A 17,957-nucleotide genomic window follows, 5' to 3' on the forward strand; every position below is an offset into this window, starting at 1 on the left:
ATGAGTCAACCTCCACAAATACACCTTTTTTTTATATTTAATATATCATATTTGTCTCAATACACAGAACATTTCCATCATTCTCCCCCCTGTGTATTGTGATTAATAACAAGTCTGACGTTTTCTTTGAAATGAAAAATGCCTTGTTTGTATCAGTTTTGTTTCACACATTTCCACCGGCAAGGTCTTTTCTTTTCACTCCAGATTATAACAACATTGGTGTTCAGATCCTTTGGTGACATGGAAACAACCAGGCAGACTGATTTTGAAAACAAGCATTTATGGTCACTTCCACCTCACCTGGGTGTTTTTTAAATTCATTTTTTATTAACCCATCCACCACCAGCCCTTTTCGGAGGACATATCTTTTTTGTTTTTACAGATTTTCTGCTACATATACATACATTTTACATACACATTTTACATACATGGTATTTTTATATACAGCAATCACAATAATACATTACCGAACTCAAGCTCTTTAATCCCACCCCCTCTGAGCCCATCCCACCTATCACCATAGACCACCCTCGTTGGTTTCCATGTGCCATATATTTTTCTATTGTGCTGTGATGTTTCACATACATTTTGAACCTTTCTAATCCCATAGTATCCACAGATTGTGAACTAAAGATTACAACCTTTCCTACGAGTATTATTATATTATTGATTGATTGACTATGGCTTTCCAAATCGCCCATCACTGCTATTTGTAAGGTTCATTTTAAATGAATGTTGTGATGTTTTAACCATTCCTGAACCTTTGGCCAGAAACAAGCTACTTAGGGGCAATACCAGAATAAATGATCTAGTGATTCTGTCTCTTCACAGCAAAATTAGATTATTGTATGCCCCATATATATAGTATGCTGTTTGCATAATAATTTCAATTGAAAAACTCTTTGTATGTTCATATTCCATGTGCCATGGAATCAGTACATCGAAAATCACTTCCCATTTGTTTTACAACCTGTTTGGCGCAGCTGTCAACATGTTTATCGCCAAATGAAACTGGTATATTTTTCTATTTATGCCCATCCTTTTCAGCCAATTTGTATCTTTAATATTTGGCAGACAAAAAATATCCCTACCTTCTCCCTCTTCCACTTGACTCCTCCATTTTTGTGGTAATGCTGCAGTTAGTTGTAAGTTTGGATCTTTTCTGGAGGAGAAATCTGAAATTGTAACCAGCTTTGTATGGCTTGTTCAAGAAAGGCCGATACTTTAAACAAAATTACATTTTCAATTAGTCGGAAAGGAGAAGTTGTAATCTGAATAAATGCACAAATCAAAAATTTTGAACAAAGGATGAGCCTTTCTTAATAATCTACTGGAGAACCATTTTGGGTTTAAGTATAACTTATGTACGAGTGAAGCTTTTAGTGAGATGTTTAATGCTTTAATATTTAACAATAACACCTATGTGTTAAACATCCTGAAACATGCCAAATTGACCCCATTATCAGCTTACAGGAAAACCTTTGATTGGTGACATTGACGGGCCAACTGATAAAACCAAAGATCTGAAAAAGCCTTGGAAAGGTCAAGGGTCCATTAAAAGTCTAAAATAGAGGGCTGTGTAGTAAAATAGAGGGCTGTGTTGATCAAACCATACTGTCATTTGGACATTCTCACTTGAGTAGGAAATGGCAGCAGTTCAACAGGCAACGCTAGGCAGTTGATGAAAAGTGACTCACTGAAAGCACAGTGATGTGCTGGAAGTGGGGAGGTATACAGTGCTGAATGCCTCCTGCCTGCTCACTAAGTGTAACTTAACAGTATAGTGTGTGTGAGTAATGCTAACATTTCTAAAGCTCAGTTATCGTAGCCTTGTGAGCCTCGAAGCCAAGAAGACCAAATGTCTGATTAAAGACCACCGTTTGAATTTACATTGGAACTTTTACTATGTTTTACCATTGCAAGTGTTATTCTAAGGAACCGTCCTAACCCAAACAAAGTGATGGGTTTAAATGAAATAAAAGAGCCAGGCTGAGCATGGAGGCTAGTGATCCATGCTTCCTGGAGAGTGAGTTCCCACATGTGGGCGGATCAGCGAGGTCGGAGGGAGCGAGTATCAGCCTGCATTAGGGTTTGAATCGGGAGCGGGCATACCTCACACACACACGTGCACGCGCACGTGCGCTCTCACACACACACACACGCACACACGCACACACACACACACACACACACACACACACACACACACACACACACACACACACACACACACACACACACACACACACACACACACACACACACACACAGGACACCTAAAACAGGCAATGGCTGCACGATTTACACATAAAATTGGAATAGGTTGCATGGCATGGCATACACACATTGATATTAATAGTGTATCATGCAAACAGCACCAAGCCAGCTACAACCTGATCCATAAAATAAAGAGATTAAATGAGGGACGTTCTGAGCGGCCAATTTAATTGAGGATTAGCTGATAAGGACACAAAATGCTTAATAGGTATGTTCTATTTATATCACTGTACAGGGTCCTCACTATCCTCACTGTCCTCACTGCAAGGTGAAGACTCATCTATCTATTGTTGGTGAGGAATCAGTGATGGTAGAGACTGGTAAACGCCTGATTTGTACCTTCTGTAAGTACACAATGCAAGAACGCATTTCGCTAAGCAAAATGACGACCCTGACAAGTAGTGTCAGGTTACAAATTGTGTTGCTGCACACGTATGCTACATTTTGTTTAGCGTAGTGCATACTTGCATTGCGTATGTGTGTAAGGTATAAATTAGGTTTAAGACAATTTGATTAAGTGAGCCATAAGTACTGTGATTAATTATGCACTACTGTACTATTTATCACACTTTTACGATACTGAGTGGATAAAACATTAGGAACACCTTCCTAATATTAAGTTGCACCCCTTTTGATCTCAGAACAGCCTCAATTGGGCATGGACATGATCTCAGAACAGCCTCATCAGGGCATGGACATGATCTCAGAACAGCCTCATCAGGGCATGGACATGATCTCAGAACAGACTCATCAGGGCATGGACATGATCTCAGAACAGCCTCATCAGGGCATGGACATGATCTCAGAACAGCCTCATCAGGGCATGGACATGATCTCAGAACAGACTCATCAGGGCATGGACATGATCTCAGAACAGCCTCATCAGGGCATGGACATGATCTCAGAACAGCCTCATCAGGGCATGGACATGATCTCAGAACAGCCTCATCAGGGCATGGACATGATCTCAGAACAGCCTCATCAGGGCACGGACATGATCTCAGAACAGACTCATCAGGGCATGGACATGATCTCAGAACAGCCTCATCAGGGCATGGACATGATCTCAGAACAGACTCATCAGGGCATGGACATGATCTCAGAACAGCCTCATCAGGGCATGGACATGATCTCAGAACAGCCTCATCAGGGCATGGACATGATCTCAGAACAGCCTCATCAGGGCATGGACATGATCTCAGAACAGCCTCATGGACTCTACAAGGTGTCGAAATCGTTCCACAGGGATGCTGGCCCATGTTGTCTCCTATGTTTCCCACAGTTGTGTCAAGTTAGCTGGATGTCCTTTGGATGGTGGACCATTCTTGATACACACAGGAAACTATTGAACATGAAAACCCCAGGAGCATTGCAGTTGACACACTCAAACCTGTGCGCCTGGCACCTACTACCATACCCCGTTCAAAGGCACTTAAATCTTTTGTCTTGCCCATTCACCCTCTGAATGGCACACACACACACACACAATCCATGTCTCAATTGTCTCAAGGCTTAAAAATCATACTTCTTTAACCTGTTTCCTCCCTTTCATCAACATTGATTTGAAGTGGTATTAACAAGTGACATCAATAAGGGATCACTCTTTTCACCTGGATTCACCTGGTCAGTCAGTCTATGTCATGGCAGCACTACCTGTCTCTCCCATCAAGAATTACCCCATGGATCTTAACTAATGCACATGGTTACATCGAGAAGAGGAAAAATGGGAGGATTTTAATGTTCCTTTAACAATGTTTAATGATCATAATTGTCTTCCACTAATGCAATTGTACATTGTCGGTTTTCTGCAAGACCAAGGCCAATACCTTGACATTACCCACAGTGTTTTAACCGCTCTGCTCTCATTGGGTAAACATCAGTTTGTTTAGATTCAAATGACTAAGATGTTGCAAGAAAAAAATTCTGCTCCCAGAAAGTTAGGGCACCTTAACTGTAAACCGATACCGCGGCTTACATTTATACGTTTGTGAAACTACAAAGGGATGAGTAATGTGGTTTCACAGAAGCGTAATTGGTACAACGTGTCAACATAGAATCATTATGAAGACATTGTCCACTCAGAATGTGATTTCTCAAGAATTCATAAGCCAACTGTTGATAGAGGAAAAAAGTATAATTTTATGCGTTAGCAATGAAAGAGAGCATACATTAAAACAACCTACACTACATGGTGCTCGTCGAACATCTCATTACAAAATCAAGGGCTTTAATATGGAGTTGGTCCCCCTTTTGCTGCTATAACAGCCTCCACTCTTCTGGGAAGGCTTTCCAGTAGATGTTGGAACATTTCTGTGGGGACTTGCTTTCTTTCAGCCACAAGAGCATTAGTGAGGTCGGGCACTGATGTTGGGCGATTAGGCCTGGTTCGCAGTCAGCATTCCAGTTCATTCCAAAGGTGTTCGACAGAGTTGAGGTTGGGGTTCTGTGCAGGCCAGTTAAGTTGTTACACACCGATCTCGACCAACCATTTCTATATGGACCTCGCTTTGTGCACGGGGGCATTGTCATGGTGAAACAGGAAAGGGCCCTCCCTAAATTGTTGCCACAAAGTTGAAAGCACAGAATTGTCCAGAATGACATTTTATGCTGTAGCCTTAAGATTTCCCTTCACTGGAACTAAGGGGCCTAGTCCGAACCATGAAAAACAGCCCCAGACCATTATTCCTCCTCCACCAAACCTTACAGTTGACACTATGCATTGGGGCAGGGAGTGTTCTCCTGGCATCCGCCAAATCCAGATTTGTCTGTCGGACTGCTAGATGGTGAAGCATGATTCATCACTCCAGAGAACACGTTTCCACTGGCGGCGAGCTTTACATAACTCCAGCTGACGCTTGGCATTACACATGGTGATCTTAGGCTTGTGTGCAGCTGCTCGGCCAATGAAAGCCATTTCATGAAGTTCCCGGCAAAAGTTATTGTGCTGACGTTGCTTCCAGAGGCAGTTCGAATCTCGGTAGTGAGTGTTGAAACCGAGGACAGATTACTTTTACGCGCTACGTGCTTCAGCACTCAGTGGCCCCGTTCTGAGAGCTTGTGTGGCCTACCACTTTGCAGCTGAGCCGTTGTTGATCCTAGACTTTCCACTTCACAATAACAGTACTTACAGTTGACTCGGGCAGCTCTAGCAGGGCAGACATTTTACGAACTGACGTGTTGGGAAGGTGACATCCTATGACGGTGCCACATTGAGCTCTTCAATCACTGAGCTCTTCAGTACGGCCATTCTACTGCCAATGTACAGTATGTCTATGGAGATTCCATGGCTGTGTGCTCAATTTTATACACCTGTCAGCAATGGGTGTGGCTGAAATAGCCAAATCAACTAATTTGAAGTGGTATCCACATACTTGTGTATCTATTTCCCACTCTTTGTTTTCTAATTATAATTGTACAGAGAAACCATGTTAACAGTTATAGCAAGGCATTTTAACAGTTATATCAAGGCACAAGGTGAGACCCAGATGCAGACACATGAGGCAGATGGTTGAAGTTGAAGTCTTACAGTGTTTATTAATCCAAAGGGGTAGGCAAGAGAATGGTCGTAGACAGGCAAAAAGGTCAAAACCAGATCAGAGTCCAATAGGTACCGAAGGGCAGGCAGGCAGAATCAAGGTCAGGGCAGGCAGAATGATCACGCAGGCAGGAAAGTAGTCCAGAGTCAGGCAGGGGTCAGAACTGGGAAGACTAGAAAAAGAGAATAGAAAAAGAGTACGGGAAAAACACGCTGGTTGACTTGACTAACATACAAGACAAACTGGCACAGAGAGACAGGAAACACAGGGATAAATACACTGGGGAAAATAAGCGACACCTGCAGGAGGTGGAGACAATCATAGAAACAGGTGAAACAGATCAGGGCGTGAGAAGTTATGCGTTATGCACGTTGTCATTACAAAAGTGCCATTATAAGCCCAATTAAACAAATCCCAGGCTGTTGGTAAGCACTGCAGCTCTTCTCCATGTTCTATGTCATGGTCTGACCAAGTGCAATTTGTGAATGAACTCTCTTCCATTTATGGTGTGTAAGTTCTAGTCCTCAGGCTATGAGGAACTGAACTCAGAGGTTTTGGTTTCCGCTTTAGGAAGTGTTTTAGCTTAGCAAATGTCTCAGATGGTGGTGAATGACAAGTAGTGTAACTTCTCCTATCAATACAAAATACTGTATACAGTGTGCTGCTCAATGAATTTCAATGGCATATCAACAATAATATATATTTAAAACAATTGGGGGGGGGGTTGAAATCTCAGATAAATATTTGATCTTGAATTACAAGGTTGCCATTCAATCTGGGATCCATATCACTTGTAGTGAAACCTTTGGATTGATGCCCAAGACATTGACTAGTACTTATACTGTACTCAAAGTTTAGCAGTCGAGTACCTCACAACCCTCAACTTCAATAGACAGATATTGTAAGAATTAGACTGAGAAATGTTTTTGATGTTTCAGACACGTTTCAGACACATTAATACAATTTCTCTCCATACAACACATCATGTCTCTATTTTGGGAAAATGTAGAGCTTTTTTGAGGAAGCCAACATTTATTACAGAAGCAGTTTAGTAGATTCTACTGATTGATAGTGAAACTAGCCACATAGTGAGAAGCTATGCTGTCGATGAAGCATTCTCATTGTAGACCCACATTTGAATTCGACTGAAATAAGTGCTGAATGTGAAATAAGTCATGCTGAGGCTGAGGATGTCCTAATATGGACACCGTACCTTTAGGAGTGGCTTCACAACAGAATACTGGGTCACGGTCAAGAGGTATTACGACCAGTGGTTGAAGTGTCTGAACTCAGGTGTGGACTGGTCAGCGGAGCCGACGACAAAAAAAAAAGAACTGGCGCTGGGGAGGTGTGAATGAGACTGCATGTTTCACACCTCCCAGTGTAAATGCAAACAATGCTGCTGCTGCCCAGCGAGGAGAAAGGGATTTAGCCAGTGGCAGATTGCTCAATGGGAGCGCAGACCGCTGGCGCTGGTGAACAAACAGAGGCCCACATCAAAAGGCAGTGAGCGTGATCAGAGAGAGAGGCAGACAGCCCAGCCTTTTCCTGCCTGGGCGATAAAGCTTTATTTAATCCATAATGTCACTATTGCTGATAAAGAGCTGAATTTAAAACACTACATGGTCATACATTGAGAGATTGATTGTTGGCAGGAAAGGTTTGTTCTTTCATCCTCCCCGAAAGAGGTATTGACCCAACATCAAAGAGTGGACTATCACTTAGCTGGATTAAAACTCCTCACAACTCTTATGTGACTTCTAATTGGTGCTTTTTTTTTGTGAAGAGAGGGTTTACACTGCGTAACATCTACTTTTACAGTACATTTTGTCATTGTTAACTACCATTTTTATGAACATTTACATTGTTGTACATATAATCACCACTTAATGCATACATATTAAACTTCTGGTCTGAATACCAATGTTTTACATAGAGTTCCCTTGTGTACCTGTTTACTAACACAGTTCTATCATTGTAGTAACATGTTGTTACGCAGTTATTAAGTGATTCAAATAAAATGACCATTGAAATGAACAGCAGGATATCTTGTGGTTTGGGCTGTTTACGTTCTTTCTCACCTGCTGCACTCAATTTCCCCACTGTGAGGGAAAACATAGGGGAGTTCTCATAGGGGAGTTCTCTGTAAGTTAACAACCTTTTCCTTTAACGTTGTGTTGCCGGGGTGAGTAACAGACATGACCCTGATTTGACCCTTGTAACTCAAATAGTGACAATGACCCTGCAGGCCTTGCTTTAATGGCTGAAATCAAGATAACCAAGACATTATCACATGTATTGAAATTCAGTCAGCTTCCACTACGGCTAAGTTACAGATAATGTAGAAATATAGTCTACATGTATTTGTGAATAGTGTGAACACTAATATGCTTCACAGTGTGAAACTGTTGTTATCAAATGTATGGACATTCAGTCACATGCCACTGCAGATCATGAACAGATAATGTATGGTAATGTATGAGTATAGAAACAGTGTTAACACAAATATGCCTTTCAGTGTGAGAGCTGATCCCCTCCTCTTTTGCTGTCGTAATTAGCTCCCTATACTGCACGTGTATGTTAAGCCAACCCATCGAAACAGGTTAGGCAACAATAGAACATGATTCCATTCACAGAGATTGTGAAGTCATGGGAAGGAAAAGTGAGAACTGTAAAGATAGAACTCCTATTCGGCTTTGGTTTGTACCACAAACATGTAGACATAGACAAAATGTTATTGTCAAAATGTACTTATATCTTCACTTTCAGTTGACATAAAGATCCTTCCAGTAAGAGCTCAAATGAATCCGTGCAATAGGGAGGTGATTTCTCAATCACTAATCGTCAGAATCTCCCTCGGTGAGTCCTAAACTCATCAAATAGACTGTGTGGGTAGAATATCTTCAGCTGCTATACAGTACAGGTTACAGTAACACCTTAATAAGACCAAGAGCAGCAATGCCGCAACACAGCATGCACAAACCATCTTGTGGCATGTGGATTATGTTGTGAATTATGGTGTGTGGATAAGCTGTGTGTGGCAAGGCATCTGCCTGTGTGGAATGTGAGAATGTGTGTGTGTGTGTGTTCAATTGGCTGTAGCCACCTCCGATGATACGGGACTTTGGTGGGAAAGTCAGTCATCCTTTTCCATACTTGGTGTCAGGTTGTCCAGGGTCCCATCGTCAGTGTGTGGGCATCCCAGTTCATTCATTACCTAGATCCTGTACCTCTAGATGCTATCACCACACCAGCACAGTGTTTCTGAGTGGGAGGAAATGGATGACAGGACATTCCAGTCCCCCTGTGGAGGGAAGGAGTGGGAGGATGGAGTTGACAGCAGGTTTCATTTTAATGAGATCTCTGTTTGTTTAACGCTCTCACTTTCTTTCGGATACAATTGAACTTAAAAGTTAAGAGAGTGAGAGAGAGAGCACAATGAAACAAAATGAGGTGTCTAATCTAGACATCTTCTGTGGTTCTGTGGCTTCCTGTACAAAAGCAGCATCTATTGTTGGGGAATTTACAGTACCTTAGTGAAAGTTATATAATGGAGATTAAGGAGTGGGTGGGGTGGAATAAAAATAATCCATTTTGTGAGTCATTTTTGAGTCCTGTTTGAACAAGCTAGTGTCTGCAATGTAATCTGTAAATGACTGGTATAAAAATCCCTGTAACTGTATAGAAAGATGTTGTTTAACTCTCGTGCTTTAAGAGAATGTGCACAGGTGAGGGTATGGTTTGTATGTGTTGTATGTTAGTGTGACACTTTTGTATGTAAGTGCATGTGGTCTATCAAGTCTATCTACACTCTTAGAAAAAAGGGTTCCAAAAGTGTTCTTCGGGTGTCCCAATAGGAGAACCCTTTTTGGTTCCAGGTAAAACCCTTTTTGTTTCCATGTAGACTCTTCTGTGAAAAGAGTTCTACATGGAACCCAAAAGGGTTCTCCTATGGGGACATCCGAAGAACCCTTTCAGGTTCTAGATAGCACCTTTTTTTCTAAGAGTGTAGAAGGTAGTTACACAGAAAATCCTGGTTCAGTGTCAGTGTTTGGTTTAGTGTAAAGAATGAACGCTGACTGCCTGTAAGAAACAAACAGTCAAATGAACTTCTGCCAAAGTGAGAGATTTATTCAGACTTTCTGATTGACAAAGACGGATTAGTACAGATGGATGGAACGTGACAGCTACTGACACCGGCCAGTCACAGGAGTAAAAAGCATTCAGGACACAGGCAATAAAAAGTGGAAAATACAGGCAATAAAAAGTGGGAAATACAGGCAATAAAAAGTGGAAAATACAGGCAATAAAAAGTGGAAAATACAGGCAGCAGGAGCATGGCCTCAACATATTTCAGCCTAGACCAGGGTTTCCCAAGCTCAGTCCTCTGGACACCAAAGGGTGCACATTTTGTTTTTTACACTAGCACGACACAGTTGATTCAAATAATCAACTAATCATCAAGCTTTGAATCAGCTGTGTAGTGTTAGGGGAAAACCCAAAACATGCAAGAATACTGAGCTTGGGAAACGCTGGCCTACACTGTACCATTGTCAGTAAAACACAGACAAACAGATACACAGAGATACATACACAGACATGCAGGCACAAACACACACAGAGACAGAGATGCGTGCACGCGCACGCACACACACGTACGTACATGTACATACATGGGACTGACCTCAGTCCCCATAAAACAATACATTGCACAACTTATCATATCCTCTTTTACATCCCAGTGTTTTGTTCCACTGAGAACTGACTTTAATTATCTTAAGCGTAATAGATGTGAATATGACATCATTTAATAGACCCAATGGGTTTTGCAGGCCTGCCTGTTAGGGAATTATGAGGATAAATACATGTTTCATGTAGTAGTGCATGGTCTATTGCTTCCCCTTTCCCCAAGACTATGATAATGAAGCACTTTCTGTATAGTACACACATATGCACACCCAGTTCGCTTCGGTAGGTGAGACTTTGTATGTGGACTGTCCCTTTCACTAGAATAAGGCTGTGGTAAGTGGATTTGGTAGTACATGATATTTGTGACATTAGGTACTTCCCGGTCACAGTACAGTTCACAGTGTACCGTTTCAGGGTGGGTCTTCAACATCAGCATGACTAAGAAAAGAGGAAGTGAGCAGTGTGTAACAACACAAGCTACTTATTTCTTTCCTTTTTTATTCATTTATTTTATTTCAATTCTGACCCTCATAAAACCCCTGGGCCTGAATTCATAAAGTGTCACTGTGTGGAAGTGCTGATATAGGATCAGGTCCCCCTTGTCCATGTGATCGTATTCATTATGATCTAAAAGGAACAACGGATCCTAGATCAGCAATCATACACTGAGACACTTTATGAATACGAGCCCCAGTTAGAAAGCCAATAAGCAATGGGTTGTAAACTGAGTGGCGAGAGAGGAAGGAAAGGTGATGACCACTGTTTAAATATTCCCTAGGGACGTCCCTCAAACCCTGTCTAGACCTGGGGTCAGGTTCCTGACGAGGTGTGAAGTGAAATCACCTCTGATAATGTGTTAATGAGGGGATTTGTGGTACGTATGTGAGAGTGTGTCTGTATTAATGTCTGAGTTCTTTTAGTTGACTTTATTCATAGGTACACTCTCTAGGGCTGGTTTCCTATCATACAGCAGACTATTGACACAATATAAGGGACAGACATGACAACATAAAATCACATATTGACCATAAACAAATCCCTTTTCACCTTTTCATAACTTCCATCCAGGTGACTTGATTTTCATGATAAATCTGCTGATCCTGGTTGATTGACAGCGGAGTAGAGCAGAGCGAGAAGGGTCTTCAACAGTCTTCCTGCAAACACAGAGAAAAATTTACTCATCAAAGGCAATAAAGCAAGAGTGAAAGTATTACCCTCCTTACTTATATGAGTGTGCATGCTAAAGCTGCTCTCAATCTAAGGTTAACCGTTTACCAGAAGAACTGTCTGGGTCTTTCATGCTTGGCCCTAGTTTCATATTGATTTATGAATCACTCCTCGGCTGTGTTTAGGGTGTGTTTACACGGGCAGCCCATATCTGATCTTTTTGACAAATCACATCAGATATTTTCACATCAGATCTTTTTCAGATCTAAATGGTCAAAATACCAATTAGTGAAAAAATATCAAACTTGGGCAGCCTGTCTAAACCAACAGTGCTTGACTTGGGCACGAGTTCCAGCACCTACATTTTAGGTGCAGGACTACCGGCTCCTAAAATGTTCTCTGCTTGAGCTCCTGTTCTTCTTATAGAACATTATCAAAAGTATTCTGGAGCTGTTGCACCTAAATATAAACAGTACTGGCACTCAAAATGAGTACCGACACCTATTTCATTCCAAGTCAAGCACTGTAAACCAATGACCGTTTATATGAATGGACAAAGCCATTGACCACGTGACACCATTCATTCCTATGTCACTAGCGCATTGAAGCCAAATTAGGTCGGTTAAGACGGGGTCTCATGGAGACATATCATGCACAGTTTGAGCTACTTCAGGAAGTGACATTGCAGGCTAGCTCAGTGCTGCCCCCTTTCATTAGGTAACTCAAGTTGAAGGCCGACCGGGGTACTGCAGGCTGCCATAAGCAACTTAATTATCCTTATAACTTAATCTGTGGGCGATTTTAAAATAATCGGTTCAAGGACATACATCTGGTGTAGAATAAATTATAGGTACCATGATTGCCTTCAAAAAATGTTTTGCTTACACTAAAATTTACCGCGAAGATTGTCATTTTTTAATTCCCTATAATGGGGATCCTGTTTTCTGCTAATAATACCTGCAGTACCGTGGTCATCCTTGAACTTCCATGGCTTCAATGAGTGGGCAGACTTGATCCCCTGGTCTAAAAGCAGCCCTCTTAAAGCAGAACTGTGGTTGCGTTAACACAGGCAGCCACATTCTGATCTTTTTCCCACTAATTGGTCTTTTGACCAATCACAGGTGCCAGTACTTTTTCAAAAGACCAATGACTGATATAGATCAGTCTAAACACAGCCTTAGTGACTTAAAGGCCAAAGGGTGTACACACTTTTAGGATGCGTCCCAAATGGCACCCCATTTCCTTGATAGTGCACTACTTTCGATCCATGCAACAGTTCAAACATATTAGCCTTTGACAGGTCTGCACAGTAAAACGCAAATGATTAGCCAGAGCAGCTAGTTCTACAGCTCTGGGTGGTCATAAACTCAGAATGTGCTGCTCCAATGACAAGCGTGTTCTTGCATACATGGGGTTAGGAGAGTTGAGACAAATCAAGGCATTGAGGAGACAAAAAGACAATACAATGTAACGAGCTTTCTGTTGTTTTAAATTGCTTCATTTACGCTACACCTAATGTTGCCTAGCTGAAGGGAACATCACTTTTGGAATGCCTATGAGGAACATGTCATATCTTGACAGCGGTGAGACTCACACCGTTGTTGAGGAACATGTCATATCTTGACAATGGTGAGACTCACACCGTTGGTTCACTATTGTTTGTTCAGGTATTGGGAAACAAGGTTTTCTAACAAATAAAACAATGTTCTTGGTTATTGTTCACCCTCTCAATCATATTTTTCAAGAAATAGGCCAACTTTTTGCAGAATGGAATCCATATCACGCATTCTCTGTGGATGACATCATCAGTCTCAAGGACATCTCTTTATTACCCCATGCTATACTTTTTTGGGGGGGATTATGACACAATATTCTGGGAATGAACTTAAAAAGTACATATGAACATTTAATATCAGGATTCAGTATCCACTTCGTTGTTAGGAACATTTTGCTAATGTTGAGTGCAATATAACAGCACGTCTTTGGTTTCGAGTGGTGGATGTTAATGTGGCTTGATAATGTGGCTCGTTAATGTGGCCGGTACACACGGTGTCTCCCCAGGGTTACGATATACAGTAGTCATATCAAGTAGGCTCAACAAACCCTTCACTCACAGCAAGACTCCCTCCACAAATTGTATTTTCACTCATATTCATTGACTCCATTATTGTCCTGCATGTAGGGCACTTTACGCCTCCCCTCAGGGGAGTGACTGCTTGGGCAGCTGTCTGATTGTAAAAATATGGCGGCTACACCTCAGTGTGAGTGTATTTCTGGAGGGTGACAAAGTATTGAAAGGAATGTGTGTGAGTAAGGGGAGTGGTCGTCGTTTTTAAACTGGACCAAACTGGTATTGTGCCCTGTCCCCACACGTGATGATTGCACCCTATTTCTGTCAGGGTGGTATCTATGAGTGACCTGGCTAAACTAGCACAGAGGTGAAGTCTCCAGTCACATGTAGATGCAGCAACGAAGCATACGTATTGAGCACACAACAGGGAAGTGATTGTGCACCCACATACCCTCACACATAATGTAGTCTGTAGTGTGTTACTTATCACCTACACTGTAGATACTGTACACACAGACTGCACACAGGAAGTATAAAACGTTAAAGAATAACTACACTGCAACTGCTTAATTAATGTTTAAAGCATCAAAGGAGCTTTCCCGCCAAGGTGACAGAGTGCCTTTCCTTTACTATGCCATGCTTCAGTGGGAACAGGGAATCCGATTTTGACTTGGTGGTGTTGATTCAAGCAGGTCACCTGATAACAATGGTGTTAAAAGGCTGCCCTGAGGAGGAAGGCTTTGGCTGCAGCCCACACACTTTTTTTACGGAGCAGAACAGTGAAGTCAAAGGAGCATTTCTACCTCTTCTAGCAGATCACATACTTATTTTTTACAGCCCACCTATTGGGAAATCTGATTCTTGCTGTACGGATTCATTCTTCACTGATTCAGATAAGCATGACATGAAGGCGGGCATTGTATCATAAAACTTTCTCACAATTCCAATACTGAGTGACAAATGGCCCTATATCGGAGAGAAAATACATTTCCTGGTCCCACTCTAGTTGTCTCCTCTCAGAGAGTGGGGCGGCCGGGAGGGGATTCACGGTGATCTGCTTTCAACTAGTTCCCTGAAAGCCATGTCAGCCCCCTCGAGTGATCAGTTACTGAAAGCGTCAAACTCCAGCCAGGTGCTTCATATCTCAGCTGAAACATGACACCAACGGAATGTGCAACCGTATCTATGTCCCCGCCCGTCCAGCCAGCGCCACACCATCCATCCGTGATCTGGTGCCCGTCAGTCATCGACAACAAGCTCTTTACTCATAAGAGCAGATTAACACCCTGGGGAGGGAGCCCTTCAACTCCCCTCCTCCCTCCCCCTACAGCGGAAATTATCTTCAGGTTATGACTTGGTTGATGACAGCTTAGAGGACCTCACCGACTGAGTAACCACTTTGGTCAACCTGTTAAACCACTATAAAGCAGTTAACATGGAACGACTAAATCAATGCACAGCACACAGGAAGACACTACATTATATATTCACATTTTAGTAATTTAGTAGACACTATTATCCAGTGCAATTTACAGTTAGTGCATTCATCTAACAATAGCTAGGTGGGACAACCACATATTTCAGTTATAGTAAGCACATTTTTCCTTAATAAAGTAGCAAACAGCAAAGTCAGTTCTAGTAGGGGGTAAAAAAGTAAAGTGCGCATGTTAGATTACGGGAGAAGGGGGTGCGGATGCTGCGGAATTATTTAAGATACTATTTGAAGAGTTAAGGTTTCAGATGTTTTCGGAAAATGGGCAGGGACTCTGCTGTCCTAGCTTCAGGCGGAAGCTGGTTCCACCATTGCGGTGCCAGGACAGAGAAAAGCTTTGAGTTGGCTGAGCAGTAGCTGCCCTCCTGTAGGGTTGGGATGGCCAAGAAACCAGAGGTGGCAGAACGGAGTACTCGGGTTGGGGTTTAGGGTTTGAGCATAGCCTGAAGGTATGGAGGGGCAGTTCCTCTTGCTGCTCCGTAGGCAAGTACCATTGTCTTGTAATGGATGCGAGCTTCGACTGGAAGCCAGTGGAGGAGCGGGGTGCCATGGGAGAACTTAGGAAGGTTGAACACCAGGCGGGCAGTGGCACTAAGGATAAATTGCAGGGATTAGATGGCACAAGCAGGGAGCCCAGCCAACAGCGAGTTGAAGTAGTCCAGATGGGAGATAAAAAGTACCTGGATCAGGACCTGCACCGCTTCCTGTGCAATGTAGGGGCGTACTTTACGGATGTTGCAGAGCATGAACCTGCGGGAGCGAGTCACTGCTTTGATGTTTGTAGAGAACAGGGTGTTGTCATGGGTCACGCAAGGTTCTTTGCACTCTGGGAGGGGGGCACTGGAGTTGTCAACCGTGATTGAGAGGTCTTGGAGCGGGCAGGCCTTCCCTGGGAGGAAGAGCAGTTCTGACTTGAGGTGGTGGGCTGACAAGCTGAGATATCTGACAGGCATGCAGGGATGCGTGTCACCACCTGGGTGTTAGAAGGGGGGAACGAGAAAAGTAGTTGTGTGTCATCTGCATAGCAATGATAGGAGAGATCATGTGAGGATAAGATGGAGCCGAGTGACTGTATGGAGAGAAGAGGGCCTAGAACCGAGCTCTCTGGAAAACCATTTGTGAGAGTATGTGGTGCAGACACAGAAAGAAAATGGTGTAAAGAAATTAATCGAAGGCAGGCGTCGGGAGGTTGATGTCACCCAGTACAATGAGCGGTGAGCCATCGTCAGTAAATGTGCTAATGAAGGTGTCAAGCGCATTGAGGAGCTCTAAGGGCATCTGGCAGGCGATAGATGACAATGCTGAGCTTGAGTGGACAAGTGACAGCATGGAATTCAAATGAGGAAATGGACAGTTGAATGAGGGAGAAAAGAGAAAATCCCACTTGGGGCTACTCATTTCTCCTGTGCCACCACCGCAACATCCAAATGCTCTCAGACTATGAGAGGACAACTAGTCAGATGAAGAGATAGCCGGTGGAGTAGCAGTGTTATCTGGGGTGATCCATGTCTCCGTCAGGGCCAAAAACTCTAGAATGAAGGGCAGCATAGGCTGAGATGAAGTCGGCGTTCTTGACTGCAGAGCGGCAGTTCCAAACGCTGCCGGAGACCAGGAATTCCACATGTTGTGCGCGTAGGGTACATTAAATTAGAAGGGTTGCAGCCAAGGGGTGTGGAACGTCTGTAAAGCCTACAGGGAGAGGAGCGAACAGGTTTAGAAAACACACACATACACTACGTGACCAAAAGTCGAACATCTCATTCCAAAATCATGGGCATTAATCTGGAGTTGGTCCCCCCTTTGCTGCTATAACAGCCTCCACTCTTCTGGGAAGGCTTTCCACTAGACGTTGGAACATTGCTGCGGGGACTTGCTTCCAGGCTCTGTGCAGGCCAGTCAAGTTCTTCCACACCGAGCTCAACAAACCATTTCTGTATGGACCACGCTTTGTGTCATGCTGAAACAGGAAAGGGCCGTCGCAAAACTGTTGCCACAAAGTTGGAATCCCAGAATCATGTAGAATGTCATTGTATGCTGTAGCGTTAAGATTTCCCTTCAATGGAACTAAGGGGCCTAGCCTGAACCATGAAAAACAACCCCAGACTTTACAGTTGGCACTATGCATTGGGGCAGTTAGCGCTCGCCTGGAATCCCCCAAACCCAGATTGGTCCCTTGTACTGACAGATGGTAAAGCTTCACTCCAGCCGACGCTTGGCATTGCATATATGGCGATCTTAGGTTTGTGTGCGGCTGCTCGGCCACGGAAACCCATTTCATGAAGCTCCTGCAAACAGTTGTGCTGACGTTGCTTCCAGAGTCAGATTGGAACTTGGTAGTGAGTGTTGCAACCGAGGACAGACGATTCTCAGCACTCGGTTGTCCCGTTCTGTGAGCTTGTATGGCCTACCACTTCACAGCTGAGCTTCTAGACGTTTTCACTTCACTTCACAATAACAGTGCTTACAGTTGACCAGGGTAGCTCTAGCAGGGCAGAAATTTGACAAACTGGCTTGTTGGAAAGATGGCATTTAACCTATGACGGGGCCACGTTGAAAGTCACTGAGCCTTTCAGTATGGGCCAGTCCACTGCCAATGTTTGTCTATGGAGATTGCATGGCTGTGTGGTCGACTTTATACACCTGTCAGCAACGGGTGTAGCTGAAATAGCCGAATCCACTAATTTGAAGGGTGTCCACATACTTCTGTCTATATAGTGCAGTTGAC

General features: G+C 43.1%; 1 long non-coding RNA gene across 3 annotated transcripts in view; it reads right to left on the reverse strand.

Annotated features, from left to right (window-relative positions):
• Positions 1-5,785: 5,785 nt before the first annotated feature.
• The window catches only part of LOC129859366 (uncharacterized), a 43,323-nt gene continuing 31,151 nt past the window's right edge, over positions 5,786-17,957 (reverse strand). Inside the window, exons 2-4 of one of the 3 annotated variants that reach the window (XR_008760155.1) lie at positions 11,550-11,656; positions 8,920-9,117; positions 5,786-5,985 (exon numbers count right to left, since the gene is read on the reverse strand). This is a non-coding gene — a long non-coding RNA (uncharacterized LOC129859366). The other 2 variants (XR_008760153.1, XR_008760154.1) reach the window with 2 other exon arrangements.

Source organism: Salvelinus fontinalis, chromosome 7 (genome assembly GCF_029448725.1).
Source record: "Salvelinus fontinalis isolate EN_2023a chromosome 7, ASM2944872v1, whole genome shotgun sequence".
NCBI classification, from domain to species: Eukaryota; Metazoa; Chordata; class Actinopteri; order Salmoniformes; family Salmonidae; genus Salvelinus; species Salvelinus fontinalis.